At 37.5% G+C, this 18,033-nt stretch overlaps 1 protein-coding gene and 1 non-coding gene across 5 annotated transcripts in view; both read right to left on the bottom strand.

Annotated features, from left to right (window-relative positions):
• Window positions 1-18,033, bottom strand: part of ASH1L (ASH1 like histone lysine methyltransferase) — a 196,241-nt gene that overhangs the window by 136,620 nt on the left and 41,588 nt on the right. The window lies entirely within an intron of this gene.
• On the bottom strand, window positions 12,104-12,210 carry LOC116628209. The gene has a single exon (XR_004298598.1). It is a non-coding gene; the product is annotated as a U6 spliceosomal RNA (small nuclear RNA).

The raw sequence follows: 18,033 nt of genomic DNA, 5'->3' as shown, positions 1-18,033 counted from the left end.
ATTGTGTAAGACTGATGAATCACAGACCTGTACCCCTGAAACAAATAATACATTATATGTTAATAAAAAAAATAAAGTTGTATAAACTTAAAAAAAAAAGAGAGAGAGAGAAAAACAACAACAACAACAAAGACATCCATAGATAATTTGGTTTTGGTTTCAAAGATCTTTTCCTCCAAATCCTGATATTAGATAAACAATTGATGAGATAATAAAATGTTGAAAACTACATTTGGTACAGGTGATATTATCCTCCTACATTTCTTTCTTTCTTTCTTTCTTTTTTAAAGATTTTATTTATTTACTTGTCAGAGAGAGAGACAGAGAGACAGAGAGAGAGAGAAAGCACAAGCAGGGAGAGTGGCAGGCAGAGGGAGAAGCAGACTCCCCACTGAGCAAGGAGCCCGACGCGGGACTTGATCCCAGGACCCTGGGATCATGACCTGAGCCAATGGCAGACGCTCAACCAACTGAGCCACCCAGGCATTCCTCCTCTTATATTTCTAAGAACCCTTTAAAATGACAACTAGTAATAATAAGTACCATTTTTAAGACAGTATATTATATATTAGCCAATGAAAAAGTTATTGTATCAAAGCATCCTATTAGGCCTGTAATTTTTTTCAACCTCAAAAGAGCTTTCTTCCAAATATAAAGGTATGCTTATTTAAAAAGAGACAAAAATACTATCATCCATGGATACAGTTTTACATTTAAGATATTTCCATCACACGCACAATAACATGCACATGTACATTCTTTTATAAAAATGGGCCCAAAATGCTTTTTGTTTTGTAGCTCAGTTAACTTAAATGATACAAGGAAACACTTCTCTGTGCAAATAAATCAGGAGTTAGAGTACTGATTCACTGGTTTCATAATAGTCCATAATTCATAAAATCAATCTCCGACTTGCTGCTTTTAAAATAATTTCTGGTTATTTTTCATTATGAATATATGATGATCATCCAATTACATAAATCTTTGCCTACCTATCCAATTACTTCCCTCAGAGAACTGCTAGATCTAAAGGGATACACAATAAATAACTATTTATATATAATGTAATGTATAAATGTTACTATTTACACATGTGGACCAGCTATTCACGAAAGGGAAAAAAGTTTAAAGGAAAAAAAAAAGTTCATTATAAAAATCCAGACTGTACAAACAATACATTTCTGCAAATCAAGATAACACTTTAGGATTTGTGATTTCCTACATTGTTAGGCAATGCTTTTTTTTTTTTTTAAAGATTTTTAAAAATTATTATTTATTTGTTTGAGAGAGAGAATGAGAGAGACAGATTGAGCACGAGAGCGGGGAGGGTCAGAGGGAGAAGCAGGCTCCCCGCTGAGCAGGGAGCCCAATGCAGGACTTGATCCCAGGAATCCAGGATCATGGCCTGAGCTGAAGGCAGACGCTTAACCGACTGAGCCACCCAGGCGCCCAGGCAATCCTTATAGCAGAAACAATACCATCTGACAACCCGACCCTGATTAATTCTGAAATTAAACATTGCCAATTTGGGTGATTTGGTTGGAGTTATGTTCAGTAATTTTACTATCTCCCATTTACTGTTCCAATAAGTTCATTAAGTTTTCATTTCAAATGCTATTATTCCTAGATTATTATTTAATTTTCAAATCTACTTGTTTTTTTTGTTTTTGTTTTTGTTTTTTAAAGATTTTATTTATTTATTTGAGAGAGAGAATGAGAGAGAGAGAGAGAGCATGAGAGGGGGAGGGTCAGAGGGAGAAGCAGACTCCCTGCCGAGCAGGGAGCCCGATGTGGGACTCGATCCTGGGACTCCAGGATCATGACCTGAGCCGAAGGCAGTCGCTTAACCAACTGATCCACCCAGGCGCCCCTCAAATCTACTTGTTATTGTCCTGTTTTTATCAAATGGCTTTTTGCCCATTTAAACACTTAAATCTTTCAGATGGTTTCAGTATCTATAGCTTTTTGGATGTAAAGGCTATGTGTGCATGTACTAACTTGCCCTAACTGTGGGTTTGTGTTCATGTGCAGTCTGCAGTTTTCTGTTTACTGTTTATATTATGCTATGAGTTTTTTTGGTGGGATGTCAATGTTCTAAATGTGAAGAGAAGACTGTGTATTCCCATTGTCAGTGATTAAGATTTCCACAGCCTATAAGATTTTTTTGTATTTCTATTTACATTTCATTTATTACCTGTTATTTTGAATGTCCTGTCACATGATTTTGCTGGCCATGCGTATTTCTTCAGCACGGAAATAACCGTTCAAAGTCCTTTGTCCCTACTATCTTTCTACATTGTGGAATTTATCATTACTGATTTAGAAGAGCCCTCAGTATGTTAGAAATAGTAGTTCTTTTTTCTCTCATGTTACACATATTTCCCCCAATTTATCAAGTTGTATTTCCATTTCCTGTTAGATTTCTTACAAAGTTACAATCTTTTATGTGTTCAAGTACATATGAAAAACAACTAAGCACCTCACACAGGCTGTCAGTGAACCCCCACAACTACTTGGTGCAGCTACTATGATTAACCTCAGTAGGAACAAGAGTCAAGTGGAGATAGTATCAGCCCAAGGTCACCTAACCAGGTAAGTGACTGAGGTATGATTTAAACCTAGTCTCATTTCACAGTCAAAGCTCTTAACCATTACAGTCAATAAAATAGTCTCTTTAGCTCTACAGCTGTTTTCAAAGCATAATTGGAAAGGTCAGGCCCTCCTGAAGACAATAATCTTCACCACATTTTCAATGAATGCTTTTTTTTCTTTTTACTTTAAATTACTTATCTATCTAGAATTTTGAAAATAATCTGTGAGTAGCACTCAGCTTTTACCTCAAAAGGAGTTTTTCCATTACTCACTTCATGTTAATTTACTTGAAATACATTCATCACCTATTTTATTCATATTTGGGTCTTTCTTTAAGCTCTCCATTTTGCTTCACTCACATTTATGTTTATTATTGAGCCACTAATACAATATATTGATACTATAACTATAAAAACTTTTAATACTTGAAAAGACTAATTTTTCTTTGTACTCCTGTAGAAATTTCTTGGCTATTTTATTTATAACATTATTGAGATATAATTCATATACCATAAAATTCCCTCTTTTAGAGCACAAATTCAATGGTTTTTTGTATATTCACTGACTTGCAAATCCCAAGCCACTAATTTTAGAACATTTTCATAAGGATTCCTGATTATTTTTGCATATGTAGACTTGCAGGTGGCCTTGAGATCCATTTGAAATTTCAAAAAACTGTAAATGGCTTTAACTTTGTATATTAAGGTAGGGAAAAAAAAATATATCTCGGGGGTTGGGGGGATGGGTTAGCCTGGTGATGGGTATTGAGGAGGGCACGTTCTGCATGGAGCACTGGGTGTTATGCACAAACAATGAATCATGGAACACTATATCTAAAACTAATGATGTAATGTATGGGGATTAACATAACAATAAAAAAATTTAAAAAAAAATATATCTCAACAGTAACATTAGCGCCACAATAACAAGCAAATTTATCTATTTAGTTAAACTTTTTGGTGTTACCGGGTATTTATAATCTTATTCAAAATAGATCCCAAACACTTGCTGTCAAATTTAATTCTTAATATTTCACAAATAACATTACTTTCATGAATAAATTTTTGTTAGATTTTCTAACTCTACATTGATGATATTTGAGAACACTGCTGATTTTATCTACTTTACATCTTGAATTCTTGCTGAATCAAGAACTCATTTTTTCAGAAAACAGTTAATAAGTACCTACTGTTTAAGTACAAAGAATAATAGCAGTGAAAATATCCCTTTCACCATGGAGAGTTCATTCTAATGCATGAGCGGGGTAGAGGCAATAAAAAGGTAAGTAAAATATTCAGTATTTCAGAATGTGAAATGTGCTATGCAGAAAATAAGAGCATGGAAGAAGAGGAAAGACTAGGGTTGGAAAGCACTTACAATATTAAAACAGGTTGTCAGGAAAGTCCTGATTGAGGGCGCCTGGGTGGCTCAGTCGTTGAGCGTCTGCCTTCGGCTCAGGTCATGATCCCAGGGTCCCGGGATCGAGTCCCACATCGGGCTCCCTGCTCGGCAGGAAGCCTGCTTCTCCCTCTCCCACTCTCCCTGCTTGTGTTCCCTCTCTCGCTGTGTCTCTATCAAATAAATAAAATATTAAAAAAAAAAAAAAAAGGGAAAGTCCTGATTGAGAAGACCACATCTGCACAGAAACCTTAAGGAGGGAATGTATACAGCTACCTGAGAAAAGAATAATATCCCAAAGAGGAAACAGTGAGAGCAAAGGCCCTGAGGCAGGAGTTTCTCTGGTGTAATCGAGGAAAGTGAGGTCAGGCAGGAAGTAGAGAGGCAGAGTGGACAAATTTTTGTTAGTCCAAGAGAGGGGAAGCCATTGGAAGGTTTTATGCAGAAGAGGTATGTGAACTAATTCTTCATTCAACAAATATATATTGGGTACCCACTCAGCGTTGGAGATACAGCAAAGAATAAAGACAAGAATTCCTGCTCTGGCATAGCTTATATTTTAATGGAAGAAAAAGACAATAAAAAACCCCACAGATTTGGGGGTGCATGGGTGACCCATTCGGTTAGGTGTCTGCCTTCGGCTCAGGTCATGATCCCGGGGTCCTGGGATAGAGCCCCGTGTCGGGCTGCCTGCTCAGCACGGAGTCTGCTTCTCTCTCTGCCTCGCCCGCCCCCCGCCCCCAGCTTGTACTGTTTTGGACATGGTATGACTGAAATGCCTTCTGATCACCAAACAGAGAAGTGTGAGCAGGAAGTGTCAAATCTGGAAGACATCAGCACACAGATATTTAAAGCCTCGAGGCTGGCTGACACAGCCAGGTGAGGGTGAATGGAAACGGAAAATAAGAGGACTAACAGCAAATACTGGGGCACGGCCACATCAGGAGATAAAGAAGAGCTAGCAAAGACTAAGGAGCCAGAAGGTAACAACAGGGGAGGGGGGTGGGGAGAGACAATAAGAAAGAGCGCAAGTGAATATGTGGTACGCTGCAGCTGAGGTGAGGAACCCAACTTTACAGGAGCCGACTGCCACTTGCTGCTGGCAGATCAAACAGAAATGAGCACATGGATTTCTCTGCTGGAGGTGGCACCGTGGCATTGCCGGCAACTGTGCAACAGCACTCTCTGTAAAGTGTGAGAGCAAAAACCTGACTGGAATGGGTTTAAAGGCTAATCTAAAGAGAAAAATGTAAAATCAAGTAAAAACAACAGGGAAACGGAGAAGTGGGGGGTCAGAGCTAGAAGACAAAGTAGAATCAAAGAATCTTTTTTTTTTTTTTTCAAATGTGAAAAACAATGGCATCTTTTTATTCTCAAAGGAAATACAGCTGTGAGGGGGTGCCTGGGCGGTGGCTCAGGTGGTTAAGCATCCAACTCCTGGTTTCAGCTCGTCATGATCTCAGGGTCATGAGATCGAGTCCTGAGTTGGGCTCCCCACTGATTGGGGAGTCTGCTTGGGATTCTCTTCCTTCCCTTTCCCTCTGCCCTTCCCCCATTCTCTCAAATAAAAATAAATAAATCTTCAGGGACACCTGGGTGGCTTAGTCGGTTACGTTCTGCCTTCAGCTTAGGTCATGATCCTGGGGTCCTGAGATCGAATCCCACGTCGGGCTCCCTGCTCAGCGGGAAGTATGCTTCTCCCTCTACCCCTCCCTGTTTGTGCTTGCGCTCATGCTCTCTCTCTCAAAAAGAAATAAATGCAATCTTTACAAAAAATTAAAGATAAAAATAAACCTTAAAAAATATTAAAAATTAAAAATAAATATTCCAAAAAGTTTAAAAATAAAAAAAGGAAAATAGCAGTGAGAAAAAGATGAAAAACCACACACTCCTGAAGTTTAATATATATGTATGTCTATATATGTATAAAATCTCCTAGACAACTACCCAGTTCCAATAGAACTTACTGAATCATTTTGTCATTTTTCCTGTGACATGAAATGCTATACTTTTCATACATAAAATTCTTATATATACTTGGGTCTGTTGCTAGATCTTCCATTCTGTGTCACTGATTTTCTGTCTATACATTCAGCACTACCACAAGGTTCTAATAATTTTAACTTTGTTTTATTTTCTAATAAGACTGATTCCTACCTGTTACTGCTCTTTTCAGATATGTCACTGCTACTCTTACTTATTTTGCCATATAAATGTTACAAGCAACTTACCTACTGCCAAAAAATATATATATCATTTTAATTTTCATTGTTAAATTTACAAATACCCCAAAGAAGTGAAGGGAGGGACTTGTGCAGATATTTCTACACTGATGTTCACAGTAGCATTATGCACAAATAGCCAAAAGGTGGAAGCAATTCCATCGATGTCCACTGACAGGTGAATGATAAAGAAAGTGTGGCATATACATACAAGTGTTTATTCTTCAGCCTTAAAATGGAAGGAACTTTTGACATTTGCTGTACAACATGGATGAATCTTGAGGACATTAAGCTAAAGGAAATAAGCCAGTCACAAAAAGACAAATACTATATGATTCCATTTACACAGTACCTGGAGTAGTCAAATTTATATAGAGAATGGCAGTTGCCAAGGGGCTGCAGGGAAAGGCTGTCACTGTTTAATGGAGTACAGAATTTCAGTTGGGGGAAGACCAAAAATGTTCTGGAGATGGATGGTGATGATGGTTTCACAACATTCACAATGTGAATGTACTTAATGCCCACAGAACTGTATATGTAAAACTGGTTTAAAAGGTAAATTTGATGTTATGTATATTTTAGCACATTAAAAATTCACAGATAAATTTTGGGAGAACTGACCTCTTCGTGATGATCCTATTCAAAAACATTTCCATTTGTTCAAGACTCAATAGTATTTTGCAGCTTTCTTCATATAGATCTTAAGCCCTGAGAGTTATTTCTAGATATTACAGATTTTCATTTATTATTCTATTAGTCAATCACCTCACCGAATTCTCTTACAAGCTTTTTGACTGATTCTCTTGGCATATCAATGTATACAGCATCATCTGTAAATAATAGTAATCTTAATTACTTTTTCTATTTTTATCCTTCTAATTTCTCCTTTCCAATTTTATTAACTAGTATCTCCCAGTAACATTATTACATAACAGTGACGACAAAGAGCATCTGCTTCATCTACATCCCAGTGAGAATGCCTGGTATCTCCTTATCTATTTATCTATGTACATACATGTGTACATATACACATAAGCTCATTTATATGTCTACATATATACATACTTATATGTATTCATTTTACTCATTAAAGGAATATCAGTTTTTCTTTTTTTAGCTACTGGTGTTTCCAGTATTATACTCCCTTGGATTTCTGGGGAAAAACAATCCATAATCGTACATAGTTCTTTTTTTTCCTTTAAATAAACAATTTTTAAAAAAGATTTATCTGAGAGAGAGTGCATGTGCATGTGGGTGTGATCATGAGTGGGGGCCAGGGGCATAGGGAGAGGGAGAAGCAGACTCCCCGCTGAGCAGGCAGCCTGACAGTGGGCTCAATTCCAAGACCCTAGGATCATGACCTGAGCTGAAGGCAGATGCTTAAATGAGCCACCCAGGTGCCCCTCCTTTAAATAAACATTTTGAGATAATTGTAGGTTCACCTGTAGTTTTGAGAAATAACAGAAACCCAGTATACCCTTTACCCAAGTCCCTCCAATAACACCTTTCGAAAGTATAGTTACCACAACCAGGATATTGATATTAACATAATCCACTGATTTCATTCAAATTTTCCCACTTTTACACGTATTCATTTGTGTGTTTGTGTATGTATATGTGTTTAGCTCTATACAGTTTTATCACCTGTGTAGGTCCATGTATCTACCACTACAGTCAAGATACAGAATGCTCCCATCACCAAAAGAATCACTTGTGTTGTCCCTTTATATTGCACAGCTTCATATTTTTTAACTAAGAAAATTATAACTCAAGTCAAAGACTGTCAGCCTTGGCTATCAACTGTTAATGACAAATGACTTAAGACAAGCACAGAGCTACCACAAGATTCTGTAAAGATAAAGGATACCTATGAACTTGTTTCCATAAAATATAAAGCAAATCTATTTCTATCTTGCCAAATTAAGTTGAAATATGCTTAAGATTTTTTGTCAAAATAGGCCAAAAACTTTGCTTTGATATTTAAATATTTAATAGTTTCAAGGACTGATCTGTAACCTTGAGACTAAAATGAAGTCCTTATAGAACTATATAGGCTATTTATTATAAAAGGTAAATTTTAATCATTAAAAATTATAGATTTTCACTCTTGAACAGTGGAATAACAGAGTAATATACCTTTAATTAATTCAACAAATCTAAATAGGACTATGTGTAGTCCTCCTTGTATATATATTTAAAAGTAAACTAAAGCAAAACTTACCCATACTCAGAAGAATCTGAGTATGTGCTCAAGCAAGATTATTGTGTAGTTTCCCTTTACGTGCTATCTTTGTAAGGCTTTAGAATTAATACTATGCTTCCTTTCTTCCCTTTCTTAGGCTCTGCAAATGTCTAAATAATTTTGGAATTATCGGTTTCCTCAAGGTTTTATGGAATGAAACCAATGCCAGGACCAGGATTTCTGGGTAGTAATATTAACTTTGAGAGACTTCTCTATTATTAATTTTTGATGATCCATAAGTTGAAATTTTCTGTGATTTCTGGAATTAGATTTAGTAAATTATCTTTTTTTTTTAAGTTACCCTTACCCATGTTTTCACATTTATTTGCATATAATTTTTTAAGATTTTATTTTTAAGTGATCTCCACACCCGATGTGGGGTTTGAACTCACCACCCTGAGCTCCACTAACTGAGCCAGCCAGGAGCCCCTTATTTGCATATAACCAAGCAAAAAACCTAATTATTATAACTTTAACTTCTACTGTATTTGGAATTATTTGCCCTTTAGCACTACTTATTTTATATATTCCTGTTTTCCCTCCCTCCTGTTTACTTCTGGGTTACACTTGCTAAATAAAACCTTATGTTTCATTTCCCCCCCAAAAGAAGTACTATCTGGATAGTGACTGCCTTTGTTTTCTAGTTCATTTCTGCATTCTGGTTTCTCAAACACTCTCCTAAGATTGTTTTGTTCTCTTGATAGGTACTGAGGAGAATTGTTTATTCCAATTATTTTTTTATAAGATTTTATTTATTTGAGAGAGACAGAATGAGAGAGAGAGAGAGAGCATGAGAGGGGGGAAGGTCAGAGGGAGAAGCAGACTCCCTGCTGAGCAGGGAGCCCAATGAGGGACTCGATCCCGGGACTCCAAAATCACGACCTGAGCCAAAGGCAGTCACTTAACCAACTGAACCACACAGGTGCCCTATTCCATTTATTTTCATTCTTTCCCTTTTAATTGATATTTAAAAGTACCTTCCCTTTAAATATAGCTTTTGTTATTTTCTAGAAATTCTGAGGTTCGGGATATTTCCAGACTGTGAAGTCTTTTTGTTGTCTGCTTTTATTAATTTCTAGTCTTTCTCCATCATGATCAGAGAACACTGTTTGTTTTTACTCTTTATGGTAGCTTACTATATGTTCAATTTTTGTGAGACTCCATCTGTTATGGACTGAAGTATGTGCCCCCAAAATTCGAATGCTGAAGCCCTAACCATCACCCTAAATGTGGTTGTGTTTGGAGATAGGTCCTTCAAGGAGACCTTTACTTCAGCATAAATGAAGCTAGAAAGGTGAGGCCCAAATCTAATAAAAATGGGGTCGCTGTCAGAGGAAAAGAGCTCAGACATCTCCTTCCTCTGCATTCACAGAGAAGAGGTCCTGTGAGGACAGATGAAGAAAATGACTATCTCTAAGCCAGGAAGAGAGTCCTCACCAGAAACCAACCCTGACAGCAAAATGATCTTGGACTTGCAGACTCCAGAACTGCGATGAAATAAATTTGTTTTTAAACCATCTGGTCTATGATATGTTGTTATGGCAATCCTAGTAGCTTGACATACCATCACAGTTTTGTTACACTTCGACTTTTCATAGCCTAAACGTTTTTTTTTTTTACACTATGTGGAATGTACTTATTTTACCTATTAAATTTAAAAATCTAGAAAATGTATGTTTCTAGAAATTCAAAATAACTTACACTTACTTGTTGATATTTGCTCTCTACTATCAGTAACAATTAAATTAGCATACTCTTCCTGTTCCTGCCTCATCATTCAATTATATGACTACCAATTTTTTTTACTGTGTTAGATCTTTATCGGTTTTATTAACTTTAAATGACATTTTCTGACCCCTACTATAATAAATGAGGAATCAATGTATAAACTACTTCTCCATGTTCTCTCATTTCCCCAATTTTTATTAAATTTACAAAGCCAATTGTAGTCTCTTTGTTTTAGCCTTTCCATTCTTCTCCTGGTTGGCTAACAAAAAGATTGAAGGCTGTCTTCCATAGTTTGTTGAAGAATGAAAATAATATACTCTGAATTAAAGTGTTCAAAAAAGTTGGTCAGCATCCTCTTGGTATAGATGAACTGTCCAATTTGAGGGCATTATGAAAATGGCTATTTTGGTTCTGAATTTTGACAAGAACACCTTGAATTTATCCTCACAGAGGTAACTTGATCCTTTGACCTGGATCACAAAGGAGATTCTAAGCTTTACTGATAAAGTCTAACACTGCAAATGTTGTTTACATGACACTCTATAACAATATTAAATGAGACCCAAAAAGCCCTTTCAATCTATTTATTGAAATTTTCTATTATTTTATTTTTTAATTCATTTTTATCTTTTTAAAAGATTTTATTTGAGAGAGAGAGCGAGTGCAAGAGAGCAAGCAGGAGTGGGTGGGAGGGGGAAAGGGAGAGGGAGAAGGCGACTCCCCACTGAGGCTAACCCTAACCCTAACCCAGGACTCTGGGATCATGACCTGAGCCAAAGGCAGACACTTAACCAACCAAGCCACCCAGGCACCCAGAAATTTTCTATTATTTTAGACAATATCTTTATATTATGCTTTTAACAGCTGATCTAGGGGCGCCTGGGTGGCTCAGTCGTTAAGCGTCTGCCTTCGGCTCAGGTCATGATCCCAGGGTCCCGGGATCGAGCCCCGCATCGGGCTCCTTGCTCTGCGGGAAGCCTGCTTCTCCCTCTCCCACTCCCCCTGCTTGTGTTCCCTCTCTCGCTGTGTCTCTCTCTGTCAAATAAATAAATAAAATCTTAAAAAAAACAAAACAGCTGATCTAATAAAAAAATTCTGCCTTTCTATTTGAAGATACCAGTTATGCATACTTGTATTTCTTCCCCCTTTTCCCGTATATATCACACCTTGCCCATCCTTTTGAACTTTGTTCATTTCCATTTTGTTCCTTCTTCCCCACTGTTTTCAAATGCTGCTTCTAACTGCACTTTTCTATAACTAATTTTCTTCTTCTATTTGTTTCCTAGTATGCCTTCAAATGCCTCATATGTCTTCTGTGTTCTTGAAATTGCTGTTTTATCCTTCATTGTTTTTACAAAAGTGATTGTTTTAAATTTTTGTAATTCCCAGCAAAACGGTATCCTCGCTACATCTGCAATCCAGTCTGCTAAAACTTGTCAGCTGGGGAAGTTCTGCTCAGAACTGACAATTATTTTTTCTCAGCATTTGAAGATATAATTCTTTTGTTTCCTAACCTTTAGTTGGTGTTTGAAGGTCTGGTATTTGTTTAACTGTTGCTCCTCTGTCTAATTCTCATTGTTTTAGATTTTTTTTGTCTTCGATATTCTACAGATTCACTTAATGTGTCTCAATATAGACATAGCTTTATCAATCCTTCTCAGAACAAGTCCATCATAAATATTCAATTTGGGAATATTACCCTTCAAATATTAGATTTCCTCAATTATTCTTCAGGACTCCAAATAGGACATATAGGACTTACTACCATCCTTTATCATCTTTAATTCTTTCTACCATATTTGACATCTCTGGCTCTGCTACATTCTAGGTAACTTTCTCAATACTATTTTCCAGTTCATTATTCTCTCCACAGCTGTGTCTAAATTGAAAGCTAAACTATTACTCACCGAGCCTTTATTTATTTATTTAGGAACACTTCATGAATTTGCATGTCTTCCTTGCCCAGGGGCCATGCTAATTTTCTCCCTATCGTTCTAATTTTAGTATATGTACTGCCAAAACAAGCACCACTGAGTCTTTAAATGTAAATGAGTACACTTTTTTCATCATGAAAATAAACCATTCCTATCCAGAAAATATATTTCATTGGCTTCTTTTGAAAATCTGCCTGGTTATCTTCTTAAAGGTTTATTCTTACCTCTCGCTTATTATTCTTTTAAGTCTCTAATCATTTCAAATGCTTTATATTCTTTTTGTTAAGGGAAGATTCACAATTTTTTGTTTATTTCTTTTTAAACTCCACGCCCAACCTGGGGCTCAAACTCATGCCCACGAGATCAAGAGTCACATGCTCCATTAGCTGGGCCAGCCAGGAGCCCCAATACTTTATATTCTTAATTCAACAACTGTATTACTTGAAGCTCCTGCAGAATTTATTCCTGTTGTTAGTTGTGTTTGGGCTCTTGCTGCTCATGATGGGTAACTTTCTTGGGATTTTTTTTTTCAATGTTTAATTCTGAATTCTTCTTAAGAGGTGCTTCACTGAGGGTACAGACCCTGAAGAATCCGAGTTCCAACTCCCTACCTTGAGGAGGCAGAATAAAATGCAGATCAATTTTAAACTCTTCTCTAGATGGGTATATTTTTCTAGGAGGAAGGTAACAAAAATATATATAAAGGAAAACACTGAGATACAGCCTTTAAAAAAAAAAAAGATTTATTTATGCATTTATTTGAGAGAGAGAAAGAGAGAGCATGAGCGAGCACAAGCCGGGGGGGGGGGGGGCAGAGGGGGAGGAAGAGAAGCAGACTCCCTGCTCAGCAGGTAACCCAACGTAAGGCTCTATCTCAAGACCCTGAGATCACAACCTGAGCCGAATCCAAGAGTTGGACACTTACCCAACTGAGCCACCCTGGGTCCCCACTGAGATGCAGTTTTTTAAAAAATAACAACAAAAAATAGTTATCTTTTTTTTTTTTAAAGATTTTATTTATTTGACAGTGAGAGATACAGTGAGAGAGGGAACACAAGCAGGGGGAGTGGGAGAAGGAGAAGCAGGCTTCCTGTTGAGCAGGGAGCCCGATGCGGGGCTCGATCCCAGGACCCCGGGATCATGACCTGAGCTGAAGGCAGATGCTTAACCACTGAGCCACCCAAGCGCCCCAAAAAACGGTATCTTAAAATGAACAAAGATATGAACAGACAATTCAAAGCAGAGAATTAAATAGCAGAACAAGAAAACATGTTCAAACTCACTAGAATAAGGGAAGAAATAAATGCTAAAAGATAGGACTTTTATATTTTGCCATTACTATGAGTGACTACCAAAAAGTGAAGGAGAAAAAGGAAAATAAATGAGACCTCAAGAAACATATTCACAGAATCTCATGAAAGGGCAAGTTACAAAGAGGAAGACAGGAAAAGAATAAATATTAGAAAAATATTTTAAAATATCTCCTTTTTTTTTTTAAAGATTTTTTTTATTTATTTTTCAACAGAGAGAGAGATAGCGAGAGAGGTAACACAAGAAGGGGGAGCGGGAGAGGGAGAAGCAGGCTTCCCGGCGAGCAGGGAGCCCAATGTGGAGCTCGATCCCAGGACCCTGGGATCATGACCCGAGCCGAAGGCAGACGCTCAACGACTGAGCCACCCAGGCGCCCTAAAATATCTCCTTCTAAAAGATATTATGAATTTATAATTGAAGGCAGATTTTTACCAAGTTTGGCTTCAGTTTCAAGAAAGCCAAACAACTAAATGCTTACTTTCACGTTATTTCTGGTATCACAAAACTTAGGAGTAATCAACATAATAGATTACTACCAATTACAATTAGTCTAACATTGTCAGTAATACAAATAAGGCATGACACTTGGATTTGTGGTATTATTTGAATATTCACTTTAAAGAAAGGTAAGAATTCTATTTGAAACATGAAGAACTTCCTTATGGGCATCATGTGTTAACATTTAATAAGTAGAGGTACGTGTACTATTGCAAAACTGAAATGCTGAAATACTTATAATCACAAAAGCTGTTAGCTTCATGTTCTAAAACAAGAACTATCAAACAGTTAAATAAACAAGGAAACTGACAATATAAAGAGTAGGTTATCTAAATTAGCATAAACATTTTATGATTAAGTAAATGGATGCTAATAGAACTTATATAATCATAAAAGACAGGATAACAGAACTGCATTTATATCATAATTCTCACCTTCCTAGAATTTTAGTGCACTAAGTGAAATAACATTAAACATTAACTTTTAAGTAAAATGTTTTACTCTATTTAATCCTTGGAGCTTTCAAGAAAAATACACCTTTAGCAATTCTTCATGTTATGTGAAAATTAATTAAAAGCATATCAACTTAGCTCAAAGTTTCACAAGAGAAACTCCAAAATAAATCATCTTGACCCATAATGACCTTTGATCTGGACATAAAGAAAAGTATTTTTGAAAAAGTAGAAAATGTTAGAGGTAAACAAAACATCTGCAACAAGTGCAGTTCTTATTCCATAAAAAAAACTAAATGCTTTAAGATGTCTCATGCATGTGACTCAGGAGGCCTAAAACCTGTAAGCATCGCTGCAGGCTGACAATCACTTTCAGTAGTTGATAAATATTTTTTTGAGATCTGCCCTCCCAAAGTTCCTTTGAGAAAACATCCTATTGAAAAAGTTGTTCCTAAATCTCATTCTGCCGTAAACAAAATGTGAATATGATTAGATATGCTACTTCTATTTCCTGCACATTCAGATACATAAAAACATGCATGCTTGACAGCATGAGATGATAAACTTCTGCTTTGGTTTTCGCTGAAAGACAGCTGCATCTCACACTGCTTAACAACAGAATGAATCTGACTAAAATAAACTGTATAGAATGGAAAATCAATAAAGAAACGAAAAATAAGTTAAATTATCGTTTAATTAGTATTGACAACAGAATATAGTGAAGGCTATGAATAATTTGGGAATCATAAGAAGAGAATGTTCTGTTCAGGGGCGCTTGGGTGGTTTGGTTAGTTAAGCATCTGACTTCAGGGCAGGTCATGATCTGAGTCCTGGGATCTAGCCCCAAGTCAAGTTCCCCTGCTTGTCCCTCTCCCTCTGTACCTCCCCCCGTTTGTGCCCTCTCTGTCTCTCAAATAAATAAAATCTTTAAAAAAAAAAAATGTTTTGTTCACATCCTCAAGCTGTATGTTTAGAGAATTATAGCAGAAATACAGTAGTATGCTATTTTCATCATTCTTGTTATACTAGAGATTTTGAAATTAATTTGCTGTCTACTTAATGAAACAGGAAAGACTAGACTTATTACGTTAAAACAAGTGTTTGAAATATGGAAAGCTCTAATGTTACTCTACAAACAACAATATGAACATAGGAAAACTTATTCAAAGTAGTTTGCTCACTAGAACTCCCTGGAACAGTGTTGTGCCTTAGGAGTGGGTGCATACAGGCTACCTGCTGGAAAGTTCCTCCTACCCATTGTTCTGTTACATGGTAGATCTTGAAACTAGTGTTCATGCAATGAAAGCTGAGATGCAGGTGGAAATTCAGACAACTCTATTATCTTGTAAACCAATTACACACACCTCCATTGCAATGTTTAGAGATAGAAGGTTTATGGAGAATTTGGAATGTTGCCACTACATCCTAACAAAAAGTAAAAAGCTTGGGACTCCTGGGTGGCTCAGTCGGTTAAGCGGCTGCCTTCGGCACGGGTCATGATCCCAGGATCCTGGGATCGAGTCCCACATCGGGCTTCTTGCTCAGCAGGGAGCCTGCTTCTCCCTCCCTCTCCCTCTGCTTGTGCTCTCTCTTTCAAATAAATAAAATCTAAAAAAAAAAAAAGTAAAAAGCTTAACAAACAGAAAAATCAACAAGTTTTCTTAGATCCATACTGGAAGTGAGGTCACAGGGCAAACTACTACTGACGCCCAAATTGGAGTGACCGACAGAGAGTCCTAATTCACCAGAGCAGAAAACCAGGAGCTGAAACATTGGTGGGAAGTAGTACCGGGGTAGCCCTGAATTGTAACTGGCAAACTGTGAGAGGTTTAATGCACAGTCTGGGAGCTGAAAACTCCAGGAAGAATCAGCCACTGCAATCCCCCACACTTTTCTGAGTTTTAGCTCCTGCATTTGTCCCCGGTTCTCACAATGAGAACCCCCCCACCCCACTACTTCCCACAGGAGGAGGGGAAAAGGAACCATTTTGAAATAGGTCAGAGAATTCTATTAACAAGGTCTGCCCTCAGGAGATGCTATTAAGCAGAGCCTAACCTGTTAGAATTAAACAAAGCCTAACTGCTCTGGGGGAAGGGAAACACCCAACTTTAGCCTACTCTAGCCATCCTGTCCTACCTCAAGAGGAGAGGGGGAAACGGGAGAAGCATTTATGAAGTTCACAGTCTAGAAGTACAGGCTCCCTGAAAGACTGAGGCCTAATCACAGGACTAAAGAACACCTCCCCTCCCCTCATACCTTACCACCACATCACTAAAAGTCTGTCTATTTACAGCAATTCCTTTTACCCAGTACATTATGCCCACCCACCTATCAAGAAAAAATTACATGACATACTAAAAGACAACACAGTTTGAAGACAGAGAAAGCTTTAAAATCAGGCTCAGGGCACCTTCGTGGCTCAGTCGGTTAAACATCTGACTCTTGGTTTCAGCCCAGGTGGTGATCTCAGGGTTGTGAGATTAATATGCTAATTGATAAAGCAGACCGCATGTGAGAACAGATGGGCAATGCGAGCAGAGAGGTGGAAATTCTAAGAAAGAAACAAAAAAAGTTCTAGAGAACAGAAACACTAAAAAATGAAAAATGGCTCTGATGAGCTCATTAGCAGAGTAAACATGGCTGAGGAAAGAATCTCCAAGCTGAAGGCTATCTCAATAGAAACCTCCAAAACTAAAAAGCAAGAGAAAAAAGACTGGAAAAAACCAGGACAGGAGATCCAAGAACTGTGGGACAACAGTGTAACATTTGCATAATGGGAATACAAGAAGAAGAAAGAGAGAAAGGAACAGGAAAAATATTTGAAACAATGACTGATAATTTCACCAATTTAATACCAGCCACCTAACCAAGTTCAGAAAGCTGAAAGAATAATAAGCAGGATAAATGCAAACAAAACAAAACAAAACAAAAAACCCTATACCTACACACATCATTTTCAAACTATAGAAAATCAAAGATAAAGGGGCGCCTGGGTGGCTCAGTCGGTTAAGCATCTGCCTTGGGCTCAGGTCATGATCCCAAGGTCCTCAGATCGAGCCTGACATCAGGCTCCCTGCTCAGTGGGAAGCGTACTTCTCCCCGTCCCTCTGCCGCTTGCTCTTGCTCTCTTCAAACAAACAAACAAACAAACAAACAAATATTAAAGAAGAAAAAAGGAAAAAAAAGATAAAGGAAAAAATCTTGAAAGAAGATAGATGGGAAAAACACCTCTCCTACAGAAGAGCAAAGGTAAGAATTATATCTAACTTCTTCTTGGAACCATGCAAGCAAGAACAGTGGACTGAAATTAAAGTGTTAGAAGAAAAAAATCACCACTAGAATTCAGTACCCTGTGAAACTACCCTTTAAAAGTGAAAAAGAAATAAAAGACTTTCACTGACAAACAAAAATTGAGGGAATTTGTATCCAGCAGACCTGCCTTGCAAGATGTTCAAAGTTCTTGGGGCGCCTGGGTGGCTCAGTTGGTTAAGCGACTGCCTTCGGCTCAGGTCATGATCCTGGAGTCCCTGGATCGAGTCCCGCATCGGGCTCCCTGCTCGGCAGGGAGTCTGCTTCTCCCTCTGACCCTCCCCCCTCTCATGTGCTGTCTCTCTCATTCTCTCTCTCTCAAATAAATAAATAAAATCTTAAAAAAA

This window comes from Phoca vitulina, unplaced genomic scaffold (genome assembly GCF_004348235.1).
Source record: "Phoca vitulina isolate PV1807 unplaced genomic scaffold, GSC_HSeal_1.0 scaffold115, whole genome shotgun sequence".
Classification (NCBI taxonomy): Eukaryota; Metazoa; Chordata; class Mammalia; order Carnivora; family Phocidae; genus Phoca; species Phoca vitulina.
The sequence above is the reverse complement of the archived record's forward strand: the minus strand, read 5'-3'. Positions and strand labels throughout refer to the sequence as shown.